The sequence below is a fragment of the Castor canadensis genome, chromosome 5, assembly GCF_047511655.1.
Source record: "Castor canadensis chromosome 5, mCasCan1.hap1v2, whole genome shotgun sequence".
NCBI classification, from domain to species: domain Eukaryota; kingdom Metazoa; phylum Chordata; class Mammalia; order Rodentia; family Castoridae; genus Castor; species Castor canadensis.
Window position 1 is genome coordinate 177868043 of NC_133390.1, and position 14458 is coordinate 177882500.

Sequence of the window (14458 nt, forward strand, 5' to 3'; positions counted from 1 at the left end):
ACCCAAACATGAAACTCGAGTAGCAGGTAGAGGGCTCAGGGACCTATGAAGTCATTTCCTCAGGGGCCCAAGAAGTCTCCTTTGCTACGATCAACCAGTGGAGGAGGGTGGACCCTATGTGAGTTTCCAGGAGGTTGGAAAGCATGCAGGGCCTCCTCACCCCCTTGCCCAGCTCCTAGGGTGAACCCAGAGCCGCAGGCAGACGGCTTGTGCCTCCTAGAATAAGAGTACATTCAGGACTCCAAGGCAGGTGCCCCTTACTCTCTCAACACCTGCAGGCTGGGCGGGTGGGGTGCGGACTCTGACAAGCAGAGCCTATGCCGTCTTCCCACTGCTGCGTCTCCACGCTCGGCCTGTGCGTGGGGGCATAGTTTGGATCCACCAGCCTATGATGAATGGATGAATGGATGAATGAGTGGAAAGTAGGTTTTGTATGTGTCAGAATCCAGGGAAAATGCAAATGCACACACATCCTTTTTTCTTTTCAAGAAAATAGGTATTTTCTGGACTAACTGAGCAGGGAGAACTCCTAAAAGAACACAGGAGAGGTCTTATTTTTGGATAAGTTCGAACTTTTCCCAAACCCAAATTTTGGCAGGCCTTTATTTCTGCAGATGACATTTGGAAATCTTTGTAGCTCAGCCATCCCCTTTTTATTTAGTATCTTAGTAAATCTCTGGATTTTAAATCACCAATTGCAAGTCGTCCCTCCCTCTGCACCCCATCAGAATAATGCTTGCGAATTACAATTCTCTCTGATGCAAGCATTTTTTAATTAGACAGAGACCTTGGAACCTGGTCACTATATTTCTTGGCTGATTGGAAGATGAGATGGAGAAATAGTGGGAGGAAGGAGGGCTGAAATGGTTCTTGGCATGTCCTGAGTCTGCGCCTGCCTGCCCACTCCGATGCTCCCAGAGTGGAGAGGCACTCAGACGCCTGCAGCCCTCACAGAGTAACAAATTGGTCCACGCTTCTTGCCAAAGTCTGGCAGATACAACCACTTAGAGCGATTTGAATGTATTTTGTACTTGTGGTTCTCTGCAGGTAATCTGTAAAGGAAGAAGCAATTTTCTTTTTGTCTTCATTATTTTTCTAAAGATCATTGAGTCTATGTCCTATTAACGCGTCTTCCAAATTATATGGAATGACTAAGATGTCGGATATGATTTCAGGGTCAAGGGAAGAACTTAAAAAAATAATAAAGTTGAGAGGAGTCTGGGAACTGCTTGAAAAAAAAACCCTGATAACTGGGTTATCTGGGAAAGCACAACCTGCTGGCCTCCTGGTGTTTAGGGTGAAACCCTTCAGCCTCCACTTCATCCTGGAGACCACTTAGTTCCTGAGATTTAAAAACAAGTGGCAAACCCAGGTGTGTTCCCTATGCTGGGACTTGGGAGTTGGGAGGGCTGGACAAGGCTGGAGGAGATGAGAGACCCAGGGAGGAAGGAGTGAAACCTGGGTGCCTGCCTAGAGGGAATGGGAGAGGGGTGGTGGGAGCATGATGGATACCAAGAGGAAGCAAAAAAAGAGTAGAGGAGAAAAGGAAGGAAAGCGAGTGGGGAGTCCAGAGAGTACAAGCAGGAGTGAGAAAGAAGAGAGGTGAAGAGAAGGAAGAAGAAGAAAGAAGGGGCTCCAGAAAAATAGGAGAGGAAGCATAGACTGTAAGGAATGGTGGAAGAGAAGGAGAACAGAGAAGTAGAAAGCCAGAAAGTGTAAAGAAGATGAAAGGCAGACCCAATGACACACGGGGGTGCGGGAAATACAGAGCCTAAGAGTCGAAGCGAGGTTTCCAGTTTGACTTGGTGAGATGATTGAACCTTTATTGTGCAAGGAAAAGGCTTCCAGGCTCAAATTCTGCACAACAGGCTGTCCTTTGGCCTGTGCCACCAAGAGCTCAGCCATGAGGTAGCAGGACGCCCAGCCCTGGGCGTGGGGTGCAGTCGGTGGTCCAGGCTTGGCAGCCTCATCGACCTCATCTGTCCGATGGGACTGTTTGACCTAACAGGACACGCTTGGGAGGCGAAGGGTGCAGTGGGGGAAGGGCATCTGTTCTTCCTCTTTCCTGCTCTTCTCATCTTCATGTGCATTTTAGAGCCAAGCTGGACCAACTCCGCCTCCCAAGGCAAGCCTGCTTGGCTGAGGGGTTGACTCTGTTTTTGGACTGTGTTGATAGTATTTACTATTCCCTACAACAAGGTCACCCTTTGTTGGACCAAATCATTACTGAGGTCCTATAATTCCCCAGTGCAGCAATTCTATGAAAAGAAAAGTAGGTACAGGACCTGGCTCTTCTGCCCAAGGACGCCCAACATGTCCATGGCAAATTGACCACTGACCACGAGCCAGGGATGCCCCTGCAAGACAGAAGCCTTGAGGCAGCCCGAGGCCTGGAAAATACTAAAGCGTCCTAAACCCAACAAGAAATCACAGCCTCTGCGCCAGACCTCAGCAATTGCTTTTCTCTGCTGAAGATTCAGCAAATAAATCAGCCAAATGACACGAGTGAGAGATCCACACACTGCCCTGTGGCATTGAGGGTGGCCACAAAACACTGCTGAAGTGCGGGATGAAAGATGTGACACAAACATCCGTGAACATCAGCGAGTAAAAGTCAAGGGACAGAAATGGCAGCTCGGGCCCTGGGGCGAGAATATTGTCAGGATTTGGGGAGGGGGTTGTTAATTTGCTTTTGCTATATTGCTTTTAGAAGGCACCTTATAGCCAGAAATTCATTCCAGACATTTGACGTATTAGCAAATTGCACAAATAAGACTGTCAAGAGAATGAAGCAGGACCCGCCAAGCAGCGGCGGGGAGGAGGCAGGGGTTGTGCTCTGCAGTGCACACTGTGGCGCCATTGGCCTCTCAGAAGGTCTGAGACTTACACAGAAAGCCAGGCAGGAGCAGAGCCCAAGAAAAAGACCCCAGGCACTCAAGGCAAGCAGCTCCCACCAGCCAAATTTGAGCTGCAGTAGGGTGGTAAAGGCAGTGGATAGATACATAGAAAGCTCAGGGTATCTGGGGACCCAACACACTGTTTTGAAAACTGGTTGAGCCTAGTAGTGATGACTTTAATCCCAGCTCTAGGGAGGTTGAGGCAGGAGGATCAAGAATGAGAGGCCAGTCTGTGTTAAACCTTCAAGACCCTGTCTCCAAAACAAAGAAAGATCAAGTGTTCATCTTGCTTTTTAAAAATAAGGACTATCAGTATCAGCAATTGAATAGAGGATTAAGGAAAGTTTCTCTTTATAGAAATCTTTTAGTTAATAAATAAAGAAGAAAGGAAAGAATTAGAACATCACCTTTTTTTTTTTTTTTAAGACAGGGTCTTACCATGTAGCCCAGGCAGACCTCAAACACTCAGACTTCCTGCTTTGGCCTCCTGAGTGCTGGCATTACAGGTATGCACCACCACACCCAGTTTAGAACATCACCATTTTAAATGAAACCATGGGATGCCATCAATATAATCTAAACTGTGAAAAAGCCTACAACAGTTCATTACATTCCCTCAACCAACACACTGCAGGATAGAGAGTATCCCTGGCTTAGGAAACTTGAGGACGGCTGGGTACTGGTGGCTCACGCCTGGAATCTTGGGAGGCTGAGATCAGGAGGATCAAGGTTTGAGGCCAGCCTGGGCAAATAGTTCTCAAGACCCCCATCTCCAAAATAACCAGAGCAAAATGGACTGGAGGTGTGACTCAAGTGGTAGAGCCCCTGCTTTGCAAGTAGTAAGCCCTTGAGTTCAAACCCTAGTCACACTAAAAAAAGAAAGAAATCAGAGGACTTATCAATCAAGCAACCCAATGAGTGGATTCTGAATTGAAGAAATTTTCTGTTAAAGTTATAAGTCAGTGTCAGTCAGGAAAGTCTAAACACAGATTCAATATTTGATATGAAGGAACTATTAATTTTAGGTGAGCTAGTGGGTTATGGCTCTGGTTTTTGAAGAGTCTGCCTAACTTAGAGATTTACAGAGAAATATTCATGACACTTGGCATTTCTTTCAAGGCAATCTGTAGGTGGGGAAGAGGGTGGCGAGGGAGGCACAGGACCTTATGATTCTATCTTTCTGCCGTGCACACGTTGGATATTTTCCATACTAAAAAATCAACTATCCAGGAGGTTGGACAAACCCAACTGGATGGCATCCTACAAAGTTCTCAGGAGCCCATAGTCAGGATGACCTGAGTGACAGTGTCAGCATGGGGCATGTGGCTTTGATCCCAAAGCCACAGGAATCTTTGCTGGCAACTCTCCATGGTCCCCAAAGTTATGAGGCTCAAGATGGTGAGCTGGCTCTGCCAGGAGAAGCCAACTCAAAGCAGTACCTCCCAGAATGGGAGCCTGGGTTCACTGGGCCTGTCCATGAGGCAGGTGAGAGAAGTTTGCACCCGCACACCATCCTTGGTTCCTCAGGAACACTGTGGTTTAGGTGCTCAAACCATTCGCCATCCCAGCCAGCTACCACTTGTGCGACAGGGCTGGTTTCTGCACCGGCTCTCCCAGGAAGAGTGACTGGTTTCCAGCGCGGCTGGTGGAGGCTAAATGATTTCCTGAGTGTTTCCCAAACATTTCCTTTCACTTCTTCCTGTAAGAGATGCCCTCCACAAATACCAAGGTATTGATTTTCCAATTGATCGAGGAGGCGAATGCTTCATACAGTTATGAATCCTGACAAGCGGGGAATAAAAACCCTGTCATAATGAGTTCATTTACTTTGCTTCGTTATATTACTTGATAGCGAAATATGGATACCAACAGCTGCCTCAAGGACATCTCTTCCGAGCTGCTGGTTCTTAATAATGCTGCCAGTCTTGCTGCGTGATGTGTGAATTTAAAAATCGTCCTTAGTGGGCTCTTTTTCCTTTTTTTTTTAAAAATAATGCCGGAGCTGTACTATGGAATGTTCCCTTCACCCAGGAAGAAATTTGATTGATGGAGAGAGTAGGACTCAGATTTGGACACAGGGTTTATAGAGGATGTTTGTTGATGAACAAGGAGGGGGAGGTTGTGGTGAAAGCCTAATTGTCGGTTATAAATATACTTGGTTTTCCCTATTGATTAGATGACAGCAAAATGAAAGGGATTGCCTTCTTAGATCATATTTAGGCATGAGGATGTCCGTGTGCTTGACTCAGGGCACTTGCCAAAGACTCATTAATTATTTGAGATGAAGAGGGAGGTCTGTTTAGCACCCCAAACGTCCGATGGCTGTCCCCAGTCCTAGGCAGATGCTTTTGGACTCCTGGCTGCCTCTCACAGGCTTCACAGACATTCTCTGTTCACCAGCCTCCTGTGGCCGGGCAGAAGCTTCCATGCATGTTCCCAGTACATCAGAAGAGGACCCTAAATAGAAGCTCTGTTTGAGGATTCAGATGGCTGGCTCACCCTTTCCCATGAGCTTCTGGGGGCAAGGTCTGGCACTGAGTGGGAACCAACAGAGTCTGACACTTCTTTAAATAAACTGTCTCACAATTAAGCCCCAGCTCTTAAGAACTCCCAGGAAGTGAATCATGGAGAGCTGCCCATGGTGACTCAGGAGATAGTACAGCCCTTGCTCCCAGGGCACCACAAAGCCTTGCCGTTAATCTTCCTGGGAACTTGTCAAAAAAAAAAAATGGATTGTGAGTTTCTCTGCCTCCTCAAGAGGATGTACTGAGCACCATTTTGCTCTCCCTTGACCAGTAAGATCAGAATTTCCCTCGCCTCCCATGGCTCAGCCTGACTTAGTCCTGGGACAGATAGACCTCAGGCCACAAAGGAGATTAAGGACAGCAGCCCAGGCCTCCCTCTTGCTGGGAGACCAAGCCTCTGGATCCAGAGTCCTCTTCTGAGAAGAGCCCTTATTCATAGGGCCAGAGCAGGAACTCAGTGAGCATGCACAGTGGTCAGAATGTTGGGAATGCATGTTGAGAGGATGCTGGAGAATGGGGCTCCCAGGCCTGAATATCACTCTTATTACCATCCAGTAATAAGACTGCATTCGATTCCCACGTGCTACGACTGTGGTTACAAGTGTTGCGTTTTCTACTTAATCCTTCTTCTCTAGTCCTGAGGCCCGGGACTCTTCAGCCAGCAGAGTGTTTGCCCCATGTCCCCACTGCATCTGCCATCGCTACCCTCTCTCAGGGGTGGGGGTCCTCTCTACTTGCTCTGTGCTTCTCAGATGTGACCTGGCCAGATGAGCTGCTCCACCAGCCTGGTGGTGACCCCAAGACGGAGTCTTCATTTCAACCACACTGTTCCTTCTCCTTATGACTTGGGACAAATCATTGCAGCTCTCTGAGTCCCAGTATTCTTCTCTGGAAAATGGAGCTACAACTCTTAGCCAAGGGATGACTTGAAAGTGAGGGTGAAAAGAAAAGATCCCCGCACCAGACGAGAGCCCAGAGGGGAGGCCCCAGACGGGAGCAATGAATCTCCCCATTTGTGTAGGCAAGTCACTACCAGACTTCGATTTTGGCTGAGTTGTTTAATTTTCACTTCTGCTAACAGCCTGCGTTTAATGTCACCTCTCTCCTTATTCATTTCTGGCTTTCCGAGCTGCCACAGAAACCTCTCTAGGCAAAACAGTAAAAGTGAATGATAAGTCCTAGCCAGGTTCATTCTCGGTAATATATAACTTGGCCACTAAAGCGATTACTTAATGTAATGTTCCCCGGGAAGGGACAGGGACACTGAGCTTATTGAGTGGGTGCCTACCGTGTGCCAGGCCTAAGCTGGGCGCTTCATCTCCTCCAATCTTCCCTGGCATGCAGATCCCAGAGGTTCTCACTTCTCTGATGCCCCATTTGTCTGCACCCATTAATACGAACCGTTATTCCAGCCCCACCTTGGCATCGCATTGCCTCAACGTTCTAAGAGTCCCTGTGCTGCTTCCGCGGGTGATATCCATGCCCTGGAAAACTTGGTTGATGGGCACATTTGCTTCCTCGGCACATGATGCAGAGATGGAAATGACATGGAGGGTATCAGGCGACTGATCTCCTCCACCTATGGACCACAGGCAGGTCGCAGGCTGCAAGCTACAGGCTACCCAGGAAGGTTGAAAAGCAAGGAGGCCAGAGCTCTAGACCATAGTAGGTCCCTGAACCCAGCTGAGCCTCAGTTTCCCCACCTGTAAAAGATAGGGTAGACCCAAAGCCCCTTCTTGTGCCTTCATTCTTTTCTCAGAGAGTCCTGGAGGTGTGATCGCCTACCCTGGCTGGAGCTCCAGACTGCGTGGAGGAGCTCCTTGCAGCTCCGCCTCTCCACAGGCCTCCCAGGCCTCAGAGCAGACAGTTTAGGACAGCTGGAGCTGCAGAGGACAGGCCGGGTACCATCTTTCTTGGCCACAGAGGCCCGTGTTCTGTTCTCAGGGTCCAGCACCATGACCCCCAAGAAGTCATGCTTCTCATGAATTCTCCCATTTCTATGCCGGCCCTGGTACAGGTCCTCCCTGAGCCCCCTGTGGCCTCCTGCTTCTCCACTCCACCCCAGTGTTACAGACTCACCCCTCCTGCTATCCTGCTGGCGCATGAAAGACCTGGGCTCTCCTGCCTGTCCTACCATCTAGCTCCCTCCAACCTCAGAGTTGCTGTCTCTTCCTGGAGAGCGCTTCACTCTTTGTCCTCATGGCCCTGCTATCCTTTTGCTCTTGGTATCTGCTCCCCCAATACCCCTTGCCCAACCCTCCCCTGACTCGATTCCCTCCCTCTGCTCCAAATTTCTTTCTTTCTTTCTTTTTGGTGGGACGAGGTTTGAATTCAGGGCTTTGCACCTACAAAGGTGCTCTACCACTTGAGCCACACCTCCAGACCATTTTGTTCTGGTTATTTGGGAGATGAGTGATTTGCCCCAGCCGGCCTCAAACCTTGATCCTCCTCATCTCAGCCTCCCAAGTGGTCAGGATTAGAAGCATGAACCATGAGCTCCCAGTCGACTCCAAACTTCTTTACCATTCTTCCCAGTACTTCCAGTTCCAGATGTCTCTGTCCACTTCACCTGTCCATATGTCCCTCTGTAGTATCATATATGAGGTCTCTGCATGCCCAGGCCCAACTGCATTGTCTAACAGAAAACAGTCACTCCAGCAATGCTTGTTGAATGAATGAGTGAAATGTGGATTCTTAGACTAGTACTTCACTTTGTTATCTTTAAGACAGCCTCAGAAAACCAGCAGTCATTGCTCGATGTTTGGTTTTTTTTTTTTTTTTTCAGATCATTTGTGTTTTAATGGTTTGATCAACAGCTCATCTTAGAGAAAGCTCTGTTAATGCAGGCACCAGGGAGGTCCCCACTCAGCCTGCCTCCCCACCAAAGAGCTCGCGCCGGCTGGGGACAAGCTCTGGTCTGGGACAGAGCTCACCTGGTGCACTGTGAAGAGCAGGCAGAGGGCAGGCCATGTCTTATCTTGCAGAGGGCCATCACGCTGTAGCACAGAGCAGGCTTGCTCCCCAGAGGACAGAAAATAGGACTCATCAAAGAAAGTGCTGGTGGCCTGAACGGGTTGCCTGCCTTTGGCTTTTGCTCCCTGGCTGCGATCAGAATGTTTCAAATTAAGGCAAAAATGGGACTTACACTCACAGACCTTCAGTAAGAGGTCAACATTGCCCAAAAATAAGGAAAAAGTCTCAAAATCTAACTTAGGGTCTCTAAAACCCAACAGTACACATCCTTCCAAAAGCTGCTGACCGCTTGCAGAGTGAGCCTGCTGATCAGCCAAGGGCACAGCTTCATGATGATACTTCCAGAACATGCTACAGAAGCACTTGAGTTCCATTAGCCATTCTAGAAGCTTTGGAAAACCAGCGGTCAGCTTGTCAACCACAGAGTCCCAATCACTCATTTCCTCCTGAGAGGACCAGAAAGCCTTTAACTGGCCACCAAAGTGCCAGAGGATTGAGTGGGGTCTAGTTTCTTGTTTAAAACAACAAGAAGACCTCTGCATTAAAGGGGAAAACGAACAAGGCAGAAAAACGAAGAAGTGGTGACTTTTTTTTAATGATGTTTTCCAATGTCACCCAGAAACTATTACAAGGCCCCTGTGTCCCAGGCAGGACTCCCCCCATTCCCTGCCCTGGAAGCTGTCTGTGTTTCCCTCTCTCAAACATCACTCTCCTCACATCCAAAAGTCTGTTCGTATACCTGCTCCCTTCTTTGGAATAGGGTTGCAGAACTGTTTTCATAAAGGGTCACAGAGTAAATGCTTTAGACTTTGTGGATCCTGTAGCTGGTCTTTGCCACTCCTCAGCTCTGCTGTGCATAATGGCTGCTTGTATGGCACACACAGGACGCTTAGATATGGCCCTACAAATCAGGAGGCTTAGATAGGGCCCCAAGGTCATAGTTTGCTTACCACTAGAGTTCATAGAGGAGGACACCCTGTTACATAAAAGACAATTACTGACCACTCAACAGTGGATGCACAAATGGACCAAAAAAAAAAAAAAAAAAAAACCCACTGCCCAAGAGAAGTATTTCTACATTTGCCATTCTTGGCAGCTAAAAAAATTCTACTTTGGTGAAATGAAGGCGCTGACATGGACTTAGAATACATAAGGTGACCTTAGAACCCTGCATGTCTCGTTTTGATTTCGGTCCCAGCCACAGTGGGATCTAACACATGACACACGCATGCTTCCAAGTCACTCAGGAGCTGCTTCCCCAGATTAGCAAAGCAGACTCCAGAAATCTCTGACACCCCGAATTTGCAAACTGTGTTTTCATCAGAAGTGCATTAGCAGCCAGCAACCCAGCCACTATCAGAATCGGAATTAGTAGGTCCACTTGATGTGAGCTGGCTCCCCAGCTAACATGGGAATCAAAACCTGGCTGCTTGGGCCAGAATGAGAGGGAGCAGGTAGAGCCTCTGGGCCAGTGGCTGTCCCTTCTTGGCCTGCCACTGTCATAAAATGTGAGAACAACATGTGTTAAATCAGGTCAACAGTCCTGACTCATTTTTTACAATGGATCAATTGTTTGCTTGAGCTCCCAGGATTCTTGGTAACTCTCGGACCTCACCAGTACCACGTGGACTCCTGGAAGGAAAGCAGTGTCCTCAGCCAGCAGGCACTTCCACCCACTTCTCCATCCTCTTCCTGCCCCCATGGCAGGCACTGCTTGATTTGAACACAAAGTTCTGAGTTGCCTCCTTTTCCTTGTCTGGTCCTAGGCTGAAAAATTCCAAGGCAGAACCCCTCCAATGCCAACTTGCTGGTCTGTCTTACCAAATCTGTGAGCTCAGGGGTCTGAGCCACAAGGCAAGGGACAGTGACAGGCTTGGTCTGTTCAAAATAACCAGTGTGACCTGGCTCACACCCTACTGTTGAGGATTGTGAGGGACATGGCTCAAGTGGCAGAGCACCTGCCTATCAAGCATGGCACCCTGAGTACCATTAAAAAAAATCAAAAAATGGTACCATCAAAAGAAAGGGAGAGAATCAATGTTCATGCTTTTCTTACATTCTTGGGGCACAGTTGACTCTAGAAATGGAACGAGAAGAATGCATTTGTGCCAGGCACAGTAGTGCATGTCTATAATCTCAATTACTTGCCAGGTGGAGGCAGGAGGCTGGAAAGTTTGAGGCCAGCCTAGGTAAAGTTAGTAAGATCCTATCTCAAAAATAAAACAAAACAGCTGGGTACCGGTGGCACATGCCTATAATCCTAGCTACTCAGAAGGCAAAGATCAGGAGGATTGAGGCTCAAAGTCAGCCTAGGCAGATAGTTGGCAAGAACCTATCTCAAAAATACCCATCACAAAAAGGGCTGGCAGAATAGCTCAAGGTGAAGGCCCTGAGTTCAAACCCCAGTACTGCAATAAATAAAACACAACAAAAAAAAATACAAACAAAAGGGCTGGGGGCATGGCTCAGGTCCCTAGTACCATGAAAAAAAAAGTGCATTTTTCTTTACAATTTAGCTCTTTAAGAGAGAGAGAGAGAGAAAGTCCCCTCTGTTTATAAAAGTATTAATTTTCCACTGGATTTACTTAAACAGCAAACTCGCTAATAGATTTTTAATATTTGGTTTATTTATTATATTTTGTAGATGGTGCTTGTACATGGTTTAAAAATAATTCAAAAGGTACAAAAGGGCATAGAGTAAAAAGCCACTCCCCTTGCCACCATTGCTTCCCTCTTCAAGGCCAAATGGTCACAGACTTTTTCGTGTTCCTCCAGAGATATGCTTTGTATGTAAGAGCACATGTGTGCACGCGTGTGTGCATGCTCATGAGTGTGTGTGTTTCTTAAGCAAATGGTTGCACATTGCATACGCAGTGTTCTTCTGCACTTTACATTCTCCCCTTGGCCATCTCTCTTGACGCCTGCTCAGGAGCCTCCTTATGCTGCCCAGACACCATAATTTGTTGGAGCAGTCCCCTAGGGACGGGCATTCCCTCCCTGCTGAACCTTCTGTAGAGAATGAGATTAACACTCTATGAGCTGGAACACGGCAACTGAGTGAGGCCAGGCAGGCGAAGACGCAACAGGAAAAACTCCGAGAAGAGGGAGACTAGCATGTCTGACCAGAGATGACACTGGGTTCCCCTCCTGTCCCCGAGGGATGTGGATCACAAAGCCTTTATGTTGAAAAAACAGCTGGAGCTGGTGTCCATATTATGCAAGGGAGGCAGCCTGGGTCCCCAACAGCTTCGTCGTGCAGAAGAACCATGGATCTGTCTCCGAAAACTACCACCCTTCACTGGTCCAATGAGTGGACCCAACAGGGCCCAGGTAGCCTCAAAAGAGAGATTTCCTTCCCAGTTTTCTCCTCACTTTATAGTAGGGGTCCATCCAGTATCACCTGCTTCCAAGCAGGGACCAGTGAGTGGGAGGAAGAGCCTGGTGTGGCTTCCTGCTCTAAAGAGACCCCAACCTCATGGTATCCACTCCTTTTCCTTCCAGCTCATAACTCCCACCTTGGATACAAGCAAAGCAGGGTAAAAACAAAAACAAACATCATGATGACGACAGAAAAAGAGACGCAGACTATTTTACAATCCCTGGGGGGAAAAAATAATCAAACCGTGGTATTTTATGTGCTTTTTCACGTAAGGTGGTAGGAGTATTGTACAGTTAGATTGGAAAAACAGATCTGAGCATTAAGAAGGCTACAGACTCTGGCTTAATATTTCATAGGGAGAAAATGAATTGCTTTGGCAATGTACCACCTTTTAAAATAAGAATTCTGCGAAATACCCTAGCATATTAGTGACTCAGTCTAAAAATTAAGAAAACTTTAAAAGCCAAGTTTTACAGCCAGTTTCTTAATTTAGTTAAAAGTACCAAATAGTAAAAAAAAAGAGAGAGAGAGAATAAAATAAATCCTTTAGGATATAGAACATCCAATTCAGAGACGCTCTGCACATGAATGGCTCTTGGAGGGATCAGTAAGAAACATGTGCACCTCCATGGAGGGGTGTATGGCTCTGCCCCAGGAGGGAAAGGCCAGGCCCTGTCCTATCTGCTAACCCTGCAAAGACTCAAGAGATTCTAACTTTCCTGGCAACTTCCCAAGAACGCCTACAAATGGATGACTCCACAAATGCAAAGTAAATGTAATTCCCCTCTGCTGAGCGGAGCCCATTCTCTGAGTCTATTAGCAGAATCTCCAATTGCCACCCTGGGGACAGAGGTACCTGTCAGGTGTGCCTTTCTGTTGAATGGGAATATTATGCAGGCTGGTGGTCTCCAGAAAGTGTTCATTAAAGTAATGAACTTGAAGGATGCTCACTAGCAAAGAAACAGCAGGCGGCAGAATCCAGCACAGCTCTGCCACACCAAGCTCCACCAAGACACACATCATGAGCCTGGACCTGGGCAAAGGGGAGTCTTGAAGGCTGAAAGACAGGCATTCACCTGTGTCCTATTTACCAAGATACCTGCTTTGACAGGCCCTGTGGTCCTTGCCCCTACACCAGAACCAGATGGCACTGGTTTTAAGGGGTGCTCATGGGCTTAGGTGGGCTGCTTTGGGCCTATCCAAGGTTCTTTGGTAGGTGGGATCCTGGGATCTGAGAAAGTCCGGAATTCTCAGAGAAGCATCTGGGTATCAACTCAGGCTCACAGTCCAAGTCAAAGAGATGAACTGAAGATGGAACTTGGGGAGAGTCTGGAAAGCCCTAGGTGAGAGGAAGAGCTCCATGGGGTTCCAGCCCATGGGCTCAGGGACCCACCAAGCAGGAGTGCTCTGTAGGTTCCAGGGGATGCACCCTTGCCTGGACTTTGGAGCGCCAATCTTGAAGTCTTGGTTCTGGAAGGGCCACCTGTACAGACCTGGAGGATCCGGGAGCTTGGCAAAGGTGCCTCCAAGGAGGACAGAACCAACTAGAAGTGCCCCTTCCCAGTACATCTGCTGCTTTTGATGGCCCTGTAGGGAGCCTGAGACTGTCATGCACCTTCTTACAGTCCCCATGGGACTGTGTAGGCAGCTGCTGTACAGACACAGGTGCCAGTGAGTAACTGCTCCATTTCCTCTGCAAGTCTCTACCCAGGAAGCTGTGGGTCTGTTTCCGTCCATACCACTCCTGCCCTGATCACAAAAGCTCGTAAACTCTGGCAGAGCCGAGAGCCTTTTAGCAAATTGAACTGCAGGGGCCACCACCCATGAACTTCAGCAACCAAACTCTTACACTTTTCAGACAGCCCCAGAGTTCAGTGGAAAACCCCAGCAATGTTTTGAGATTGGTGTGTGTAGATAGCTGTGGTGGCTATGTTGAGTAAGGGACCATGACTGTCCCAAAACTCCTCACCATCCTTCACTATGAATCGCAGTGCATCTGCAGCTCAGGCAGGTCCCCTGGATGAGTGCACTTCGGGTTCCTGAGAAATGGACAGGGGCTTGAGCCAGCCAGAGCAGGAGGTGGCTGGACCTTAGAAAGGGCTAGGTGAGCATTTGGCGGTAAGAACACCACCGTGCAAAATTCTCTTTCTACCAGAGATCTTTGCTGGAAAGAGCCCAAGCTCATTCTCATACAAGGGTCTATACCAGGTCTTATGAGACACCAAAATGGAGTTGGGGTTATGGCTTTAGTTGAGTTGCCTGCGGAAAAGGCAAAATCAGTGCATGAGGAAGTGCACTGGTTGGGAGTTGGGAATTTCATCTGTTTATTGACCGATTTGGGTGGTATTGGAAATCAATCCCTCCCTCTCTCTACCTGTGTGGGGGAACTTTGGGGTTATCTGGTAGAGAGTGTTGACCTTATTGATAAATGCAAATGGCTCCTGTTGTTTCTCTCTGGCCTCTCCCATCTGCCCACCATTATGCAAGAGCAGGAGCCAGAAGGTAGAAGAGGGCTGGCACAGACTGCAAGTCTAGGATAGAGCTGTGTTTCCAAGCTCTGTCTGTTGGGAATCCAGGCAATGCCAGTGTCAAGGGTGTTCAGGAAGCCAGAGCGTCAGAGAGACCTGAGATCTTCTCACCTGTGTCTCACCTTCTGTTTGGTCTCAGGGTCTTCTGTGTGAACT